A 22,899-nucleotide genomic window follows, 5' to 3' on the forward strand; every position below is an offset into this window, starting at 1 on the left:
GCGGGGAGAGAGAGAGCTCAAAAGAGAGGGGGAGAGAGAGCGCAAAAGAGATGGGGGAGAGAGAGATCTCAAAAGAGAGGGGGAGAGAGAGCGCAAAAGAGATGGGGGAGAGAGAGCAAAAGAGAGGGGGGAGAGAGCGCGAAGAGAGGGGGAGAGAGCGCAAAAGAGAGTGGGAGAGAGAGCGCAAAATAGAGGGGAGAGAGAGAGCGCAAAAGAGAGGGGGGAGAGAGTGAGAGCAAAAGAGGGGGGAGAGAGAGAACAAAAGAGAGGGGGAGAGAGCACAAAAGAGAGGGGGCGAGAGAACACAAAAGAGAGGGGGAGAGAGAGAGCTCAAAAGAGAGGGGGAGAGAGCAAAAGAGGGGGAGAGAGAGCAAAAGAGAGGGGGGGAGAGAGAGAGAGCAAAAGAGTGGGGGAGAGAGAGAGAGCAAAAGAGGGGGAAGAGAGAGAGCGCAAAAGAGAGGGGGGAGAGAGAGCGCAAAAGAGAGGGGGAGAGAGAGCGCAAAAGAGAGGGGGGAAGAGAGAGCGCAAAAGAGAGGGGGGAGAGAGAGCGCAAAAGAGGGGGGAGAGAGAGAGCGCAAAGAGAGGGGAGAGAGAGCACAAAAGAGAGGGGGAGAGAGAGGGGGAGAGAGAGGGGGAGAGAGCGCAAAAGAGATGGGGGAGAGAGAGAGCGCAAAAGAGATGGGGGAGAGAGAGAGCACAAAAGAGAGGGAGAGAGAGAGAGAGCGCAAAAGAGAGGGAGAGAGAGAGAGCGCAAAAGAGAGGGGGGAGAGAGAGAGCGCAAAAGAGAGGGGGAGAGAGAGAGTGCAAAAGAGAGGGGGAGAGAGAGAGCGCAAAAGAGAGGGGGGGAGAGAGAGAGCGCAAAAGAGAGGGGGGAGAGAGAGAGCTCAAAAGAAGGGGAGAGAGAGAGCAAATGAGAGGGGGGAGAGAGAGAGAGCTAAAGAGAGGGGGAGGGAGAGAACGCAAGGGGTGGGACCGCTGTACTGCAAAAAATGGCCCGTGTGAACGGGCTTTAGTACTAGTATAGAATATTTCAGTATAAATGTTATATTTTATTAAATTAACATGTGTTTTACATGTTTCATATTTGGTAATGCTAGCAGTATCATTTTACCCTTACACCTAGTAGAAACTTAACTGCATAAATAAAAACAAACTTTATTCCAAAAGTTGTGATGTAGTCAACTGAGTGCAAATTAGTGACTTCAATGGAAGAGGAAAACAATCACTGCCTTAAAGTGAAAGTCAATCCTAGTGTTGTACAAACGCTAGGATTGATTATTGAAACAAATAAAGGGGACTTTCATTCATTAATTATAAGATACTTCATGTAGAAAGCTCCTTTATTTGTTCCAACCGATCGCCGTTCTTAGCTGCTACAGCAGCCCACGGCTAAAAAATGTTTTTGCTCAGAGGTGACGTTTTCACCTCTTAGCCAGTAGCCGTGCAGTGAATCCGGCTCCCATGGGCACCAAGGCAGATTTACCGCACGGCTACTGGCTAAGAAGTGAAAACGTCACCTCTTAGCAAAAAATATTTTTAGCCGTGGGCTGCTGTAGCAGCTAAGAACCGCGATCGGTTGGAACAAATAAAGGAGCTTTCTACATGAAGGATCTTATACTTCATGAATGAAAGTCCCCTTTATTTGTTTCAAAAGTCAATCCTAGCGTTTGTACAATGCTAGGATTGACTTTCACTTAAATTTAATCCTAGATAACAAGTGGAGCGGTAACGTTAACGCAAGTGCAACATTTCAGTATTAAGATAATGTTAACTTATGCTAATATTACAAGTTGAAAGTAAGTGCAATTGCTCAAACGCAATCGCCTTTTATGCTCAAACTCCTTACTGAAATCTGAAGCTCACGTAAAGGGTTTGGGCTTTAAGAAAAGTTGCTCTAAACAAAATAAAACATTAAAATTAATGGGAAAGTCTAGTTAAAATAAAACTTTCATTATTCAGATAAGGCATGCAATTTTAAACAACTTTCCAATATACATGCATGTATTGGCAAAAATGCTTCTTATAAAAGCTATAGCTGTTTGAAATTTTTATTTATGTATGCACTGTGCACCAGCATTTAAAAACACAGCACTTGCTTAGGGAGCCTAAGTTGCTTTTAACATTTGGTAATGACTCAATTTGTTAATTACTGGCATGATACAAGCCCCACTGGTATTTTGAGCAGCTGCAGTGTTTAAAATGCTGGTGCACTGATAATATCTAGCTATGCTTCACATGCACGTGCAGAGAAAAATTCTAACAGTAAAACAGTGATAATTGTTGATAGAAGCATTTTTTTGCCAATACACGTATATTGCAAATATATTTCTATTTAAAGATTTTATTCATCTATGTGCATTTAAATTTGACTGGAATGTACCTTTAACCTAGGTAGGCTCAAATGCTAATTTCTAAGCCCCTGATAGCTGCCTCGTGTCTTAGTATATTTAAACAGTTTTTCACAGCTAGACTAGTTCATGTGTGACATATAGATCACACTGTGGATTTACCTATGAGTCAACACTGATTGGCTAAAATGCAAGTCTATCAAAGGAACTGAAATAAGCTGCAGTCTTCAAAGTATTAGATACAAGGTAATCAGAGAGGTAAAAAGTGTATTAATTTAACCATGGTGGTTATGCAAAACTGGGGAATGGGTAACAAAGGGATTATTTATCTTTTTAAACAATAATAATTCCAGAGTAGACTGTCCCTTAATGTTTTTTTACCTAAACTATCCACCCCTTCACTATTAACCCCTAAACTGCAATAACATCCGTCACTATTAACCCATAAACCACCATTACCCCATTGCTCCTTCTCTAATAAACCCTAATCCGCAACAATCTCCTACTCTTTTAACCCTGCTATTCTATTAACCCCATAAACTGCCACATTCCCATTGCAAAATACCTCACTACACTATTAACCCCCAATCTGTCACATCCCCATCGCAAACTACCCTGCTACACTATTACCCCTACACTACTAAACCCCTAAACCACCATTACCCCCACTGCAATAACCCTTTACTCTATTAACCCCTAACAGCTAATCCCCCAACACCCCTAACCTAAAAACCCCTAAATTACAAAAAAAAAACATTACCAAAAGCCCACCTAAATAAAAAACTGTAGTAAAACTAAAATCAAAAAAGTGATTATAGCTTTTTGTGGTGGGTCACTCTCATAGGAGCAGGTTCAAAAGTTTGGAGCTTATGTGTTGTGTGCATAGACTTAGTCCCATCATGAGCACTAGAAGTGGCCTTTGGTATGGACTTATTAACGGTACTACCTATAGTTGAGACAACAGACTGACAATTCTGTTTTTTTGTACAGGAAAATGGAAACAGGATTAGGCAGCAGTAAAGCCCCTACCAGAGCTGGAGTCAGAATAAGTTACCACTTTAGAGCCAGGAAGTGGATTGCCCACTTTAAGGTCAGAAAAAGGAGGGCCGACATTAGGTCAGAGGACGGGAATGCCCACTTGAGGGCCAAGGACAGGAGTACCCAATCTAAGGCTGAGACTGGAGTGCCCACCTGGGCCAAAGACAGGAGTTTCCACTCTAAGGGGCCTATTTATCAAGCTGTCAACTGCAAATACGCTGCAATTCCGCAGCGTAATTGTGGCGAGCCTGATTCCCCTTATTTATCAAAGCCTACAGACCGGCAAAAGTAGAATTTTGTGACGTAACATACGATCCACCGGTCTCAGTCCGACACAGATCGATGCTTACGTCACTACAGATGTTCCGAATGCAAATTCGGCACTATCTGACTACTTTTGCCATTTATCAAATATCTACCAGGTACGCTCACCACTATTCCGGCCCAGTGTACCTGCTTTTCAATGGGCGGCGGATGCCATAGGAATCAATGGGAGTCGGAGAGCAGCGAAAGCTCATATTCGCTGCTGCCCGATATCCCATTGATTCCTATGGGAGAATAAAGTTATGTTTACACCTAACACCCCTAATCTGCCGCCCCCTACACCGCCGCCACCTACATTATACTTATTAACCCCTAATCTGCCCTCCCGACACCGCCAACACCTACATTATACTTATTAACCCCTAATCGACCACCCCCAACACCACCGCCACCTACATTATATTTATTAACCCCTAATCTGCCCCCCCACCACCGCCACCACCTACATTATACCTATTAACCCCTAATCTGCCATCCCCAACGTCGCTGCCACTATATTAAATTTATTAACCCCTAACCCTAAATCTAACCCTAACCCTAACACCCCCTAATTTAAATCTAATGTAAATAAATATAAATAAAATTACTATCATTAACTAAATTATTCCTATTTAAAACTAAATACTTACCTATAGAATAAACCCTAAGCTAGCTACAATATAACTAATAGTTACATTGTAGCTAGCTTAGGATTTATTTTTATTTTACAGGCAAGTTTGTATTTACTTTAACTAGGTAGAATAGTTACTAAATAGTTATTAACTATTTAATAACTACCTAGCTAAAATAAATACAAATTGTTCTGTAAAATAAAACCTAACCTAAGTTACACTAATACCTAACACTACACTACAATTAAATAAATTACATAAATTAAAGGGACATGAAACACACATTTTTTCTTTCATGATTTAGAAAGAGAATGCAATTTTAAACATCTTTCTAATTTACTTCTATTATCTAATTTGTTTTATTCTCTTGATGTTCTTTACTGAAAAGCATATCTAGATATGCTCAGTAGCTGCTGATTGGTTGCTGCACATAGAAGCCTCATGTGATTGGCTCACCCATGTGCATTGATTTTTCTTCAAATAAGGATATCTAAAAAAATAGAAGTAAATTGTAATGTTGTTTAAATTTGTATGTTTTATCTGAATCATGAAAGAAAGAATTTGGGTTTAGTGGTCCTTTAAATACAATTAACTAAATTATATACAATTATCTAAAGTACAAAAAAAAAAAAACACTAAATTACAGAAAATAAAAAACAAATTATCAGATATTTAAACTAATTACACCTAATCTAATAGCCCTATCAAAATAAAAGAGCCCCCTCCAAAATAAAAAAACACTAGCCTAAACTAAACTACCAATAGCCCTTAAAAGGGCCTTTTGCGGGGCATTGCCCCAAAGTAATCAGGTCTTTTACCTGAAACAGTAAAATCCACCACCCACACAACCAACCCCCCCAAAAAAAAATACAAACTAAAAAAACCTAATCTCCCCATTGCTCTGAAAAGGGCATTTGGATGGCCATTGCCCTTAAAAGAGCATTTAGCTCATTTGCGGCCCAAAGCCCTAACCTAAAAATAAAACCCACCCAATACACCCTTAAAAAACCTAACACTAATCCCCTGAAGATCGACTTACCGGGAGACGTCTTCATCCAAGCCGAGCGAAGTGGTCTTCCAGACAGACAGAAGTCTTCATCCAAGCCGGGCAGAAGTGGTCCTCCAGATGGCAGAAGTCTTCATCCAGACGGCATCTTCTATCTTCATCCATCCGGCGCGGAGCGGGTCCATCTTCAAGACATCCGACGCGGAGCATCCTCTTCTGCCGACGACTACCCGACGAATAAAGGTTCCTTTAAGTGACATCATCCAAGATGGCATCCCTTAGATTCCGATTGGCTGATAGAATTCTATCATCTAATCGGAATTAAGGTAGAAAAAATCCTATTGGCTGATGCAATCAGCCAATTGGTTTGACGTTCAATCCTATTGGCTGATTGGAACAGCCAATAGAATGCAAGCTCAATCCTATTGGCTGATTGGATCAGCCAATAGGATTAAACTTCAATCCTATTGGCTGATTGCATCAGCCAATAAGATTTTTTCTACCTTAATTTGAATTGGCTGATAGAATTCTATCAGCCAATCGGAATCTAAGGGATGCCATCTTGGATGACGTCACTTAAAGGAACCTTCATTCGTCGGGTAGTCGTCGGCAGAAGAGGATGCTCCACGTCAGATGTCTTGAAGATGGACCCGCTCCGCACCGATGGATGAAGATAGAAGATGCCGTCTAGATGAAGACTTCTGCCATCTGGAGGACCACTTCTGCCCGGCTTGGATGAAGACTTCTGCCCGTCTGGAGGACCACTTTGCACGGCTTGGATGAAGATGTCTCCCGGTAAGTCAATCTTCAGGGGGTAAGGGTTTTTTAAGGGTGTATTGGGTGGGTTTTATTTTTAGGTTAGGGCTTTGGGCCACAAAAGAGCTAACTGCCCTTTTAAGGGCAATGCCCATCCAAATGTCCTTTTCAGGGCAATGGGGAGCTTAGGTTTTTTTAGTTAGTATTTTTTTTGGGGGGTTGGTTGTGTGGGTGGTACATTCATTTCTTTTGGGAACACAATACCCAAGCTAAAGAGGACACTGAATGCCAAGACGGGAGATGCCAAGATGGGAGGGTACATTAGGTGGCCCATTATAAGAGCACCAGGCCTGAACCTCTACCCAATAGTTCTGACACGTCTCTGCCAACCTCCTGGAACAAAAGGTAAAGAAATGACTGGGGGATGAGGGGAGTGGGAGGAGTATTTAAGCCATTGGCTGGGGTGTCTTTGCCTCCTCCTGGTGGCCAGGTTCTTATTTCCAAAAAGTAATGAATGCAGCTGTGGACGTTTTCCATCAGAAGAAAATGAAATTATCAGGTAAGCATAATTTATGGGGGGTTTTTCAAAAACCTGAGACCTCATATCCTTTTTAGCTTTTTAATGGAATTTAAAATGCAATTATTATTTTTTTAATCAGACAGTGTTATTATGAGTGTAACTGTACTGTTAAATGTATTTTTTATGTATTTTGTGCAACTTTTTTGTCTTGCGTAACAGTTAACCAGAGCTCTGAAGTCGTGCTAACCCAACGCACATTAAATTTGATTGTGCTCAAGTGAACACATTTACTTTCAACTCGTAAAATGCACGCTATTTCCTGGCGTGCAAAAAGCCGAGAAATATCCCATATCCCTTGTGCGCTACAGCTAATAATATAATAATAATATTTTACATTTCTTTAAAAATTAAATAATATTTACACAAAAGCTTAAAATTAGAAGACATACAATAATTTATCACTCCTTCTATGTAATATATTGTAATATATTTAATGGCTTCATATTATTAAATTGCAAACATGAATTATTCTTATAGATACAAAAAGGTATTAAAAATGGGATTTAAAATGAAATGCTTCTAACATATAAAATAACTACATGGAAAGATATGTGAGGACACCTATAAATTATTCAGTTCTCATTTTGTTCATTTTTCTTTCCTGATCAATAATCTCACGCACAATGTAATGATTTCCCATTATTTTAATTAGGGCTTTGCAATTCCCTTTTTATTTTGTGAACATAAAATTATTTATTTACAATAGGATTTTTTTACATTCTGACTTATTTATAGCTTTAAAGGCAAAATACATTTCTTAATCTAAAACAATAAATGCTATTTATAAGAATAGAGCCATTCACTAATGAGATCAGCCTTGGCTGCCGGCTGATCAACAGAATGGAGACATACTTTTTCAGATTTAAAGTCTGGAGGGTTTTTTGAAGCAACTGAGAAATTGCTGCATCTTCCTTTTTTTCTCAACAGAGGGCTTTATTGATATATTGTCTGTCATAAGTTGTACATATGTTTTAAAGGGAAGCTAAACACCAGTCTTTATATATATTTTGCAGTGTACAAAAAACAATCTTACAGCATTTTTCCAGACTCTAATAAGTTATATTATTAACAAGTATTTTCATTTTGACATTTATCCACATTTCTCTGTCCCCAAAACCACATGATGGACTTTTTCCAATGAAATATCTGTACATATGTACTATAAATGCATCAGAGAAGCATGCTACGTATGACTATTATCTGCCAATAAAGGGCCAGATTACGAGTGGCGAACTAACAGTTACACACAAGCGAAAAGGGGTATATCGCGGGAGTTTGGATGTGTCGTATTACAAGTTTGTACTTGTAACTTAAAGATAAATTAAGATAGACAATAGATTTTACAAGTATTTGCATTGAGAGCATGAGCTGAATATTATCCAAAGATGTTGCCTAATGCGACAATGTTTAAACCACACCCATATTGAATGTTGTTGCAGGTACAGGAATAATAAATAAAGAATGAAATATATAAGAAAGAAAGAAATTCAAATCAAGAGTCACAGGGAGATACAGCTATATATACAGTATATAAATATGCTGTATATACACTGTATGTATATATATATAAGTGAATATACATATTAACATTCTTCACAATAACCTCTAGGTACTTATTATTGAAAGTAATTTCTGAAAAATATAGTTGTAAATAAATTAAACATGTGCACAGCGGAAAAAATTGTTTCGGACTGATTCAGATGTTTTCTAATTTCGTTTTGGATCGATTCGAATTCAGATACATTTGAATGTATTTGCTTTGGATTCATTCAGATTCAAAAGAATTCGGATGTATTCTTTTCGGATTCGATTTGTAAATTCAGAGGTTCGGTATGTTTTATGTTGATTCAGATGGTTCCCAGTTACACAAACGGAATTATTTCACTGTTCTATCTCACTAAATCTTACAAAATTAAATCTTTATACTGAATTGTGATTAGTCCATGGCCATTCGAATGTAATGAATAAATCCGAACTAAATCAGATTTATTCATTACAAATGCATTCAGATTAGTTTAGTTTCATTGCTAGGGTAATTCGGAAATTTGAATCGATTTGAATCTCCAAATATGGCAAATTCTTCCGAATTTCAATTCAGAACAAAATGAAACGCACATGTCTAAAATAAATATTTAATTCAATATGGAATCGGTATTGTTAATGATAGTATATATACTTAACAAAGTTGTTTCTATTATATCAGTATGAAACCTCAAAACTGTTGATTTTTTTTCAGTTGTATCTTATTAAAAGAAAATATAGCTTCATTTACTTAAAGAAAACACCAAGCTGTCTGTCTCAGTCAACTGTTACTGCCTGATTAAATACATCGCTTCTACGTGCCTCTCCATTACTTCACTTAATTTTTTTAATTTGATCTGTTCATGAGATGCTATAAAAGTAAGGTACCATTAATCTATTTTACTACGACAGTATATAGTAGCGTAACAACTGTAATGATCCAAGTTGGTTGCTTTAAACTAGTGCTTATACAAAACACGTACCAAAATACTAGTGTATCAAGAAGATCAAAACATTATTGTGAGTCAGGTCATGGACTATTTGTATTGGTGACTGATATCTTGTAACTAAAGGAGCACAAATTCAAGCATCACATTTGTTCAACAACTCTGATACATTTTATACATAATGATATCCATAGTATTGTGTATGAGAATGCCAGTGCAAGTGTGACTGTAAACCAGTAGCACAAACATTTTTGTTTCAGATATGTTTATTTTATTATATTATGTAATTTGGGTACACATATACATATTAAATGCAAATGAAAGCTAGATATCAGCTAAAAAACTAACAAACAAACAGACCAACACAACACACAATATTAAAAAAAATCAGAACACATTACTTTATTATATAATAGATATTTTAAAGCCAATTCTGGTTATTTAAAATGCAGCCCTAGTCCACTGTGTTTTCTCCTGTCCTACACTATCCTGTCAACATACCTAAAATTAATATCAGTATCCCCTGGTGCTGTTCTAACCTATTTCATGTTCAAAGTTCATCTATCATTTTACTACTCGCTCCCTCTCATTTTATTGCTCATTGTCATGCTAGCATTTAGGATGATTACTCCACAGCACTTTTATACCAGCAACTAATACAAAAATATAAGTTACATATAGACCACTTTCCATCTTAATACTAATCAAGGCCATTTATAAGAAATGTTACAGTTGAACAACACTTAATTTGACTAATTGTATGAAAAACTTCAAAAGCAATGATGATATTTTATTTTATGTTTTTTAATGTGCTGTACAATATATTGGAGCCAGATTTAATTCATTAAACCTAAAATCCTTTTGGAGATCACTCGCATCTGCAATATAAGATATATACATTTATCTAAAACAATAGGACTGGGTTTTTAAAGACAGAGCAAACCACTTTTATTTGTGAGTACCAGATAGCTAGTCGGATAGTAAGATAGATAGATTAGATAGATAGATAGACAGACAGACAAATAGATAGATGATAGATACATACATACATACATACATATATAAATAAATAAATAAATAGATGTTGCTGAGCTATACTACAAATAGCAATATAAGATCCAATATAACATTGAAGAGCACACACATACTGGATCCATACCAAATGTAAAAAAAAAACAAGTTTAGACTTAGATATAAGAGATATTAAAGCTTACATGTACACAAATCTTCAGTATAGGAATTAGGAAAAAAAAAAAAAATAGATATATTGATAGATAGATATTCAGTTTCTCTTGTTTAAATGTTTGCACTGCATTATGGCTACATTTGTAAGCACCAAGCAGAGTTATATAATACCCAAACAATCAATCTCGCCATCCCTCAGTGTATGTCAAGCAATATGGGCTTGATTACAATAGTTATGCAAGGAGCCATTGTAGCATCAGCCCATTAAGGACCAGATAACGAGTTGTGTGCTAACAGTTATGTACAAGCGAAAAGTAGTATATTGCGGCTGTTTGCACACGTCGGGTGTTGCCCTTATATTGCAAGTTGAAAGTAAACGTAATCGCTTGAGCTCAATTGAAGTTAACGTGTACATATGTATTTATGTATTTATATGTGTATTTATGTATTTCCAGATATATATACACAGATAAACATACAACTACATATTTATAAATATTAAACATGTAAAAACATATATTTATGCAATATTAATTTTTAATAAAGTGTTATACTGTTTATTTACTGTAAATATTTTACATTCTAAAGTTCAGCACATAGCAGAATATGTTCTATGTATTTAGAAATATATATTCCTATATATATCTGTATATATCTATATCTAATCATCTATATATATATATATATATATATATATATATATATATATATATATATAATACCGTCCATACCACACAGGTTATACCCTCCAGAGGTCGTCTGCCTGGGTGCTATGATGCCTTAAATATTTCCTGTACAAATGACAGCACTCTCAGGTCTTTTTTCAAAATGAGATCAACAAAATTCTCTTTTTTAATGGAACGTTTTCGAGGAGCTTGTCCCCATCATCAGCATCTGATGCTGATGATGGGGACAAGCTCCTCGAAAACGTTCCATTAAAAAAGAGAATTTTGTTGATCTCATTTTGAAAAAAGACCTGAGAGTGCTGTCATTTGTACAGGAAATATATATATATATATATATATATATATATATATATATATATATAGGTATATATATATATATATATATAGATATATATATAGATATATATATACAGTGTATATATATATATATATATATATATATATATATACACACAAACATATCTCATTTTATTGCGCTTTGCAGATATTGCTCTTTTTACAAATTGAAGGTTTGTGGCAACCCTGTGTAGAACAAGTATATTGGTGCCATTTTTCCAACATATATACACATAAATACACATATATACATATATACACTTATAAATACACATATACACACACACCTATATATACACATATATACATATATACACTTATAAATACACATATATACACACACCTATATATACACATATGCAGCAAAAAGATTGTGACTTGGTTGGCATGACTTGGTTAGCATTTTTTTAGCAATACAGTATTTTTTAATACATTTTTTAGACATAATGCTATTGGTATTGCATACTTAATAGACTACAGTATAGTGTAAATATAACTTTTATATGCAATGGGAAACAAAAAAATAGTGTGACTCACTTTATTGCTATATTCACTTTCTTGTGGTGGTCTGGAACCAAACCCGCAATATTTCCGAGGTATGCCTGTATTGTACCAAAATACCATCAGATGTATGTAGAAATGTGTATTTATGAATAAATAGAACATATTCTGCTATGTGAACATTGGAATGGGAAATATTCATATTTTCATGTCAGTTTAGCGCACTTGAGAAAATGCGATCAGGTTTGCAGACAAATAGGGTTTTCCCCACTTTTTTCCTTTGACTTCTATGGGGAAAACATTAACCGCTCGCAATATCCTAACTTTGACTTTTTTTTGCGCACATCGGATTACAGCGCAACTGAACATTTTTTTATTTTTTTTTATTAGTGCTACCCAACGCGTTCTAAATCCTTACTGCTAGTGGAGTTACTGCACGAGCAGTCCCTTTAAACATAATGTTTTGTTTTTTTTGGCCAAAAATGTTTAACAAGCTTAAATTCTTATTATAAAAATACATTGAGTATGATGTCTCTTTTATAACAGTTTATGTTTGCCCCTAGGATTATAATCTTTTATATTTTATGACATTTTAACATGTTGCAATAATGAATAGATCAAATCACACCATTGCTTACAATTCATTATTGGTCAGTTTTACAAATTTGACAACAAATACTCTAAGCTCTAAAACATGATTTTTTTTAACTCACCATTTCTTTCACTTCCTGAATATTAAAAGAGAAGATCACACTCTCCAGATGTAGCTATCAAGGTCCATTGGTTCTATAATGTTTAGTTATTATATATATATGTGACACACCATGCAGCAACCGAAGATTACTCAAGTGGCACACCATAACTTCTAATATTTATGCCACTCTTACATATTTAGCTGATATTTTTAGATTGAACCTATAGGTTTAGATCTTTTAAATTTGTGTAAATAAATTACATATATTGAAATTTTAAGCTACTACATTAAAAAGTCAATGTTATTATACTTTACCAAAGGTTTTCAATATCATTTTGTATTGTACATCAAAGTTACTTCAAATAATTATTATACATACAGTAAATGGCAGAGTTAATGCAAATTCTGTTTAAGATAATTGCACTTTTTTATCAAAGCATCTATGCTTCTTTTTTATTAAGAATGTTTCCGTAATAACCAGTTTTTATGGCATAACAGCAAATTGTTGTAGTAAGCAAAATATAAAGGTTTATTCAGCATATGGAAAAAATGGTGCTATTTTCAATGCTGAATATTTTTTTGTTCCTAGCAATTATTTAATTGTATCTGGAGAATTTGCATCAATAGTTGTAAAATGCATGTCATATTTAGCTGCTGATTATTACACCTTTTCAAGGCTGTTTTGCTGACTTGTAATATTTTTCAATACACATTCCTTATGTCCTTGTGTCTGTATAGATTTTACAAGGTTGCTACTGGCTTTGTAGCCAAGAACACATATTTGCACATTTTGCATTTCAGTTTACATAAATTAAACATGTTCTAAAAATACAAGTTTATCTAATTAATCAATAACTGTTTTTGCTCAGGTACACAAAACAATATACAATATATATATATATATATATATATATATATATATATATATATATATATATATATATATATATATATATATATATATATAAAGAAAGAAAGAAAGAAAGAGAAAGAAAGAAAGAAAGAAAGAAAGAAAGAAAGAAAAATATTGTAGCACTCACAAACATACGGCTAGATTACGAGTTTGGCGTTAGAGGCTGTGCGGTGCTAACGAGCAGTTTATGCTCACCGCTCACTTACAGAAGTGAGCGTTGAGCAAACTTTTGCTCCTTACCGCACTCCAATGCCAGCGCTGCTTACGTTAGCGGTGAGCTGGTGTAACGTGCTCGTGGACAATTTCCCCATAGGAATCAAAAGGGAGAGCCGGCTGAAAAAAAGTCTAACACCTGCCAAAAAGCAGCGGAAAGCTCCTTAACGCAGCCCCATTGATTCCTATGGGGAAATACATTTTATATCTACACCTAACACCCTAACATGAACCCCGAGTCTAAACACCCCTAATCTTACACTTATTAACCCCTAATCTGCTGCCCCCGACATCGCCGCAACCTACATTATATTATTAACCCCTAATCTGCCGCTCCAGACACCGCCGCCACCTACATTATACTTATGAACCCCTAATCTGCTGCCCCCAACATTGCCGACACCTACATTATATTTATTAACCCCTAATCTGCCGCTCCCTATGTCGCCGCCACCTACCTACATTTATTAATCCCTAATCTGCTGCCCCCAACGTCGCTGCCACTATAATAAACATATTAACATTAGTTAAATATTATTAACCCCTAATCTGCCGGCCCTAAAATCGACGCCACCTACCTACATTTATTAACCCCTAATCTGCCGCCCCCAACATCGCCATCACTATATTAAAGTTATTAATCCCTAAACCAAAGTCTAACCCTAAACCTAACACCCCTTAACTTAAATATAATTGAAAGAAATCTAAATAAAATTACTATAATTAACTAAATTTTTCTTATTTAAAACTAAATACTTACCTGTAAAATAAACCCTAAGCTAGCTACAATATAACTAATAGTTACATTGTAGCTATCTTAGGGTTTATTTTTATTTTACAGGCAAGTTTGTATTTATTTTAACTAGGTAGAATAGTTACTAAATAGTTATTAACTATTTAATAACTACCTAGCTAAAATAAATACAAATTGACCTGTAAAATAAAACCTAACCTAAGTTACAATTACACCTAACACTACACTATAATTAAATAAATTTTCTAAATTAAATAGAATTAAATAAAATTATCTAAAGTACAAAAAACCCCCCACTAAATTACAGAAAATAATAAACAAATTACAAGATTTTTAAACTAATTACACCTAATCTAATTCCCCTAACAAAATAAAAAAGCCCCCCAAAATAAAAAAAGCCCTACCCTACACTAAATTACAAATAGCCCTTAAAAGGGCCTTTTGCGTGGTATTGCCCCAAAGTAATCAGCTCTCTTACCTATAAAAAAAATTACAAATCCCCCCCAACATTAAAACCCACCACCCACACAACCAACCATACTCTAAAACTCACCCAATACCCCCTTAAAAAAACCTAACACTTCCAAGAATAAAAAGGTTAGTATTAAGAAATATATACATTTGTGATTTTCAATTTCAATAATTCTTTTAATAGATTTTTAAAATGTTTTCACAATCTGAATTTTTTTTTAGCTATTATTGTATGATTTTTACTCATTAAAGAGTAGATTACAAGTGGCATGCAAGCAATATTGTCATTTTGCGTGAGATGGAAAGAGCGCTCGTATTACAAGTTGAAAGTAAACACAATCGCAAGAGCAATCACATATTAAGATTGTCAGTTAGCGTGACAAAAACATTGCATAGAGGGTAGTGTGTTAAAAAAAGTTGCACTAAACACAACATAAATACATTTGAAATAAATTACAGTTGCACTCATATAAAGGGATGAACGATATATGGTAGAGGACAAGGTGTTTGACTGCAAAGGGATATAATGTATAGGGAGGTCTCAGTTAAAACTTCCACTTTATTGGATACTGCATATAAATTCCAAAGTGCACGGCAGACAGGTACTGCCGCTGACACATTTCCTGCCTCAGGGGCAATTCATCAGAGCCAGAAAACAGGTGTATCTACATACATTAAATTGTAACTGGAGATTTCAGTCTAAACCAATCACATTGCATAGTAAGTATTCTTCACAAATTGAACATATTCCACCACCACCTTATTACTCATTGACAAAGTAACAAAAAACATTAATACATATTATATACAAAAAGAAAAGATTACATTTAAATACACTTAAAAATATATAGATACATATACATGTCTAAATATGTGTTTGTATATATATATATATATATATATATATATATATATATGTATATATATATATATATATTTATATAAACACATATTGTATGTATGTATGTATGTATATATATACATATGCATTTATGTGTTTTACTGTACATATTTAACATTGCAATGTTTTTACATACAGAAAAAAATTATTTTTATTGTAAGTAAATATATATATATATATATATATATATATATATGCATATACTTATATATCTATTCCTATAGAAAATAGTATAGATATCTAGATACATTTTACATTCCTATTTGTAAAGAACATAGGAATGTAAAATGCCATTCATATTTTGTGCTTTAAGTCTAACGTTGTATCGGGTTAGTGGACATGAAGAATTAGTAATCTTAAAACATGTTCTTGAAATATTAAATATCAAATATTAAAAATATTAATAATTATTAAAAATTATTATACATACTGTAATTTAAAAAAAATAATCCATAGAATATAAGTATATATATTTTTTTTACAGTATGTAAAATAATTTTTAATAATTAATATATTTTAATATTTAATATTTCAAGAACGTGCTTTGAGATGAGTCATTCTTCATGTGTGCTAACCCAACATCGCGTTAGACCTAAAGCACAAAACACGAATTGAGTTACGTATATTTTACATTTCTATGTTCTTCACATGTAATTTTTTTAAATATTATTAAATATATATTTCTATATATATTCGTTAATGTTAATGTAAAATAGATATTTATATATACCTATATAAATTCAAAATTCTCACCCTTGCATACAAAGTGCTCACCAACACTGCTCCCCTCTACCTATCCTCTCTAATCAACAAGTATACTCCAGCCCACCCACTAAGATCCAACAATGACCTGCTCCTTGCATCTGCGACTATCACCTCTTCTCATGCTAGACTGCAGGACTTCTGTCGTGCAGCACCTACCCTCTGGAACACTCTCCCTCGTGCTGTCAGGCTTTGCCCTAATCTTTCTTCCTTTAAATGCTCTCTGAAGATTTTTCTGTTCAGAGAAGCCTACCACCCATCTCAATAATATTTCTCTTTCCCTCCTCTAACTCTGCATTAACATCTTTCTCAATCTTGCAGTCCTCACCTCCTGTTTCTCAACCTCCTACCCTTCTAGATTGTAAGTTCCCACGGGAATAGGGCCCTCAATTCCTCCTGTATGTGTTTGTAAATGTTGTCCTGTCTCTTAGACGTTTTATATTATTGTTTTATTTAAATGAATTGTATCCATGGACAGTGCTGCGGAATATGATGGCACTTCATAAATAAAGTATAATAATAATACATATATATATATATATATATATATATATCCCTATATACCTATAGATCTATAGGGATATATATATATATATATATATATATATATATATAGGTATATACGGATATATAGTAATATATATTTACAATAAAAATAATAATTTTCCTGTATGTGTGTATGGAATGTAAAATATTTATAACTCCTGCCAGGTTAGTGTGCAAATGAGAAATGTTAGTTTTTTTTCTTCTCTGCTGTCTTTTGAAGTCTATGGGGAGCAAAAGTTAACACGGTCGTGATAGTGCAATGTCCTTAGGTAAACATGCGTTGAATTACGCTCAAGTGCAAACATTTTATTTCCAACTTGTAACTACCTCGACACGCACAAAAAACTGACTTGTAGCGAAGTTTACGCTCGACTGAAAGTGTATAATAGGGCACTACTTGTAATCCGTCCCTAAATATGAAAATATAAATAGGATTTAATTTTAATATACATAAAAGTATCTCTCTCGCTTTCTTTTTCTCTATAAAAACACCGTAATTAAAGACATATGCAAATGTATCTCACTCCAACAACTAAATAATACAAATGACAGATTAAGTGGTTAAAACCACATGATGTAATGTAATCCTGGATGACAGTTGTGGACCTACTCAAATTTGCACTGGTGCAATTTTTTTTTTTGACCCCTCCAAAGGTAACTCAACAGTAAGCAACAGTAATAACATATGTGCTGCTCTGTATACAGATCTTGAGGATAGATAGATAGATAGATGGACTGATAACCTGTACTAATAAAATGCTCACTTGCATTATAATTGTACACATTCTGTACAGACTTTCCCACCTCAATCTGTGCCCTGGTGCCACCGCACCTGCTGCACCAATGGTACCACTGCTTGATAATTCAGAATTGGTACCTCATATAAAGTAACCTACTGCTAAAATAAACTGGTTTAAGGCATAACAATGATTAAATAATTGCCAATCATCATACATAACAGATGAAGATCAATGATGTGATCATTAGCATGTAATTATTGAATATTATTAACACGTATAAGTATACAATGGCAATGTATTAGAGTAAAAATAAGCGCCTAAATTACAAGGGAGCTCAAAAATATTAGCGCTATTGAGCGCTAACACCATACATGTTTTGTATATATATATATGTCAAGGTGTTTGATTGGGAAGGGCTCAAATGTGTATGTTTGTATGTATATACAGTGCCCTCCACTAATATTGGCACCCTTGGCAAATATGAGCAAAGAAGGATGTAAAAATTTGTCTTATTGTTTAACCTTTTGATCTTTTGTCCAAATAATACACAAAAATACTCTGCTCTCAAGGATATCAAACAATTGCAAACACAACACAGGTTTATGAACAAAATAAAATTATTTGTTAAATATATGTGTGGCACAAAAAAACTAACAAAGCAATGCCTGGAAATCATGAAGTAAAGCAAAACATAACTTTTATTCCATCATATAAAATACAGAGGGTTCACAGGATACACATATCCCTTGTGCCAGATCAATAGGCTTAAGCGTTTCGGCTTGACACTGTACTCATAGCTATTAAAAACATACGGTTACACTTGGCTTTAAAAACACTGCCCAACACTCTGATTGGACAGGTGGATTTAAAGGCACAAGGGTCTTGTTAACATTAACCCTATACAGAAATGTCCTTCCTGTTACTCACAGATTGAGTATGTAATTAAACACACACGAGTAATATCACATCTTTATCTTTATAGATTTAAGAGAAATAATTAATTATGAACACTTGTAATTAGATTTGCCATCTTGTATCAGGTATAATGAACAATGAATATAAAGGAGGGGAGGGATCAAATTGCCTCAGCTCAAATGTCCCTTGGAATATATCATACCCATAATAAAACATACACAATTTCCCCAATATATCAGTTATATAATAATTCATATATCCATACATAATACATACATAACAATGCTCTCTCATCTAGATTCTAAGGATATTGTGGTACAATTGCTTGATCCTAGAAAATGTTTATATGTGCATGGATCTCTACTTACCTATCTAACACCAACAATTAATAAAATCATATGCTGAATTTAAGCCCATTGGAATCTTAGTCTGTAACCTAAAAATCCAATAAATCTACTGACGGGTTTTGAAATGTATCACCTCCCCTCTTTCTGTCTCTGATGCCTTCAATAATCATTCATTTTAAAGTTTCACGTTTTTTGTCATGTTTTGTCACAAAGTGTTGTACTAGAGGGGTACCACATTTGCCCACATTAATTGTGGACAGATGATCACGAATCTTGGAGCGCACCTCCTTTGTCATAAGACCTACATACTGCAGTTTACACAGTGTGTACCACAACAAGTAAAGTACATATTTAGACCTACAGTTCAAGCATGAGATCACTTCTTCACCTGTAGTAAAAGATTAAAATGTAGGGGATACATGCACATGCTCACAAGCCTTGCATTGGTGGTACCCAAATCGAAAAGTTCCTTTAGAGGTCAGACAGGATGATTGAGTGACTGTAAAATGGTTAAATTATTGGCATCACTATGAATTCATATGAGAAAAATATATTTTGACTATATTCCCATTGATATTTTTTTTTAGTACACCTGGGTTACTAGGAACAGGAAATTGGCCACCCCAGTCCCCTGACTTGAACCCCATTCTGTGGGGTGAACGGAAGAGGAAAGCCCACCAGTTTGACCTCCAAATTTGAAGGCTCTGGAGAGATTCAATATGGAGGAATGGTCTCAGATCCCTTGCCATGTATTCTTCATCTCATCGGGCATTATAGGAGAAGACTCAGAGCTGTTTTCTTGGCAAAGGGAGATATTGACTAAAATGCCAATAATTGTGCCACAGATGTATTTTGGATAAACCTGCGTTGTGTTTGCAATTGTTTGATATCCATGAGATCAGTGTATTTTTGTATATTTATTAACAAAATATCAAAAGGTTAAACAATAAAGAAAACTTTTCACAGCCTTCTTTGCTCATATTTATCAAGGGTGCCAATGTTAGTGGAGGGTGCTATATGTGTATATGTGTTTATATGTATGTGTGTGTGCACTTACATATCTATACATGTAAACAGACATTTACACATATATACATACATACATATATATATATATATATATATACATACATACACACATACAAATATATACAAATACATATACATAGACAGTATATATATATATATATATATATATATACCTTGATAGACACCATAATCCCTTATAACACTTTTTATACATTTATTTCAATTATATTAATAATGTTTTATGTTTTTTATACTTTTATTCCAGCCCTTACACTTTACTTCAGATCTCAAGTCACTCTAAAGTTGTTAGTGCTATTATGTGTTGCTGTTGCCCAACCACAATATGGTGTCATGCCCTGAGGTGTGGCAGGAGCCACGCTATTCTCACCCGGCATCATGCTGTGTTGCATGCTGGGAGCAGCACTGTACTTGAGACTGGAGTTGGAATTGGAAGATGAGTTAAGAGCATTGAGGCTGCTGTGGTGAGGACCCAGAGATGTGTATATGCCTTCTGGATGCCATTATGGAAATGAGTGTGCTAAGTTTAGTGCCCTTTATAACTTTCCTATTGGAAGTGACCCTAGCATTATTTTTGGTGCCAAACATGACATGAAAAGGAGGTGTTAAAAGGTCTTCATAGACTCCCATTGACTGCTTTGTAATTTTATATGATGAATAAAGTGTTTCTGATCTGTCTCCCTGGCTCTGACCCTGGCAAAGTTTTTGGCTGACACTACCTGCCTGACCCATGTACCAAGTAATGTTATCTCGGAAGTGATTTATTGACAAATTACATTTGGAACTGTTTAATCACCAACATTTCTGTCTTATCCTTCTGCTCAGACATTTGGTTCTGGATGTCTCTACTGGTACTGACCCCTGGCGTGCTTAAGAATTATTCTACAGCCACGCTGACTAGTTCCTGCTAGCCATCTTGTGCCTATTTGGTTCCAGATATTGAACCAGGTTATTATTAATTGCCTTATATAATAACCAAGATAAGATGGATCCAGCAGAGATAACAAATATTATCACAACCTTTTGTAAGCAAATTTCCACTCTGGTTTATACTATGAAGGCATATGTGTATTAAAGTGTGGGAGTAGAAATTATATCAAATATGTCCCTGAGGGGGAGGGATATTGCCCTAACCCACAGGGGGTGCTGGATGCAAAGTAAATTAAATCTAAAGAAAAATAAGTAGCATCCCCAAAGCACTCACCAAAAGCAACAATATTCTCTAGACAAAACAAAGTCTCACCCCACCACTGTAGGGACAAAATATTAAAGCATAGCTTTTAATAACACTTTAAAATATATAAACACACATTTAAAAACAACATTAACTAGATTAAAAGATATATAGGCATGTATATATCTCTTATATCTCTAGTGATACAGAATTGAACACTCCTACTCTTGTAGATCAGTTCCCTTTCAGAACAGCTTAATGATGAACTGGCTCAATTTGACCCACCCAGTAATTTAGAGAGCATGATTACCATTGTTGTCCAGATTAACAGACAAATTTGTGAGAGACATCAGGAGAGATTTGCTTCCCAAGTATTTTCTGTTAATATATTTTGTAATCATGTTGCTCTTGAATCTTATATTCAAGAAGAGCCTATACAGATAGGAGCTATCAGAGGACCAATCCCTGTCTCTGAACACTATAAATGAAGGGACTTTAATCTATGCTTTTATTGTAGCAAGGGAGGTCACTTTCTTCACCAGTTCCCTTGTGAGACCTAAGGGAGTTTCCAGACAAGTTAACAAAGTTTCTGTAGCGGTTTTCTTGAATACTTCATCTACTCAAATGGCTTCCTAGTTATCTGTCTCCCTTCTAATACAGTGGTCAGCAAGTAAAATTAAAGTGGATGCTGTCATTGAGTCTGGTGCAAGTGGATGTTTTATCATTTCCACTCGGGCTAAGAACATTGAAATTTGATTGCAAACAGAATTCACTTATGTTCAACTTTTGTTGCTGACGGAAACCTCATGAGATGTTGTCCTTTAACTCAAGAGACTTTACCAGTATCTAGGTCTTTGGGCTCCAGCCATGTAGAGACTTTACAGTTTGAAGAATTTGCTTCTCCTTTGTTCCCACTCATTTTGGGATTACCATGTCTTATCTTACACAATCTTTTAATAAACTGGGTAACCAGTAGCATTTCATTGATCTCTGCTTTTTTTTAAAGAGTTCTTGCCTGACCAAATCTGCTACAGTTTTAAAAAAGGGAATCGAGCTGTTCCTGAGCCTTATAGAGACTTTTTGATATTTTTTAAGATTGAATTCCTCCCAAGCCCCCTTATGACTGCCCTATTGACCTGTTTTTGGATGCTCCTATTAGCTTTAAAAGAATCTTTCCACTCTCTGGTTCAGAGTTGCATAATCCAGAAGAATAGAGAGAAGACTATCTACTTCTCCTGCTGGTGCAGGTATTTTCTTTGTCATGAAGAAGGATCGAGGAATGATACCTTGTGTGGGTTATAGGACTCTCAATAATACTACTATCCATAACCACTATCCTTTACCACTTATTCGTAAGAAGTTGGACAAAATTAAGGGAGTTCAAATCTTCATGAAGATCAATTTGAGAGGATGTAATAAACATGTGTTTCTATGGATTTCATTGCTCATCTCCCTTTGCCTGATGGATCTGATACTATTGTCAGGGTGATAAATCTCCTTACTAAAATGGCACATTTTATTCCTGCTTATATCGTGGTGGTAAATCTTCTTACTAAGATGGCTTGTTTTATTCCTGCTATGGG

The 22,899-nt window shown here is 35.0% G+C and overlaps 1 protein-coding gene across 1 annotated transcript in view; it reads left to right on the forward strand.

Annotated features, from left to right (window-relative positions):
• GABRA2 (gamma-aminobutyric acid type A receptor subunit alpha2) overlaps window positions 1-22,899 on the forward strand; it is a 289,596-nt gene that overhangs the window by 80,514 nt on the left and 186,183 nt on the right. The window lies entirely within an intron of this gene.

Source organism: Bombina bombina, chromosome 2, assembly GCF_027579735.1.
Source record: "Bombina bombina isolate aBomBom1 chromosome 2, aBomBom1.pri, whole genome shotgun sequence".
Taxonomy (NCBI): Eukaryota; Metazoa; Chordata; class Amphibia; order Anura; family Bombinatoridae; genus Bombina; species Bombina bombina.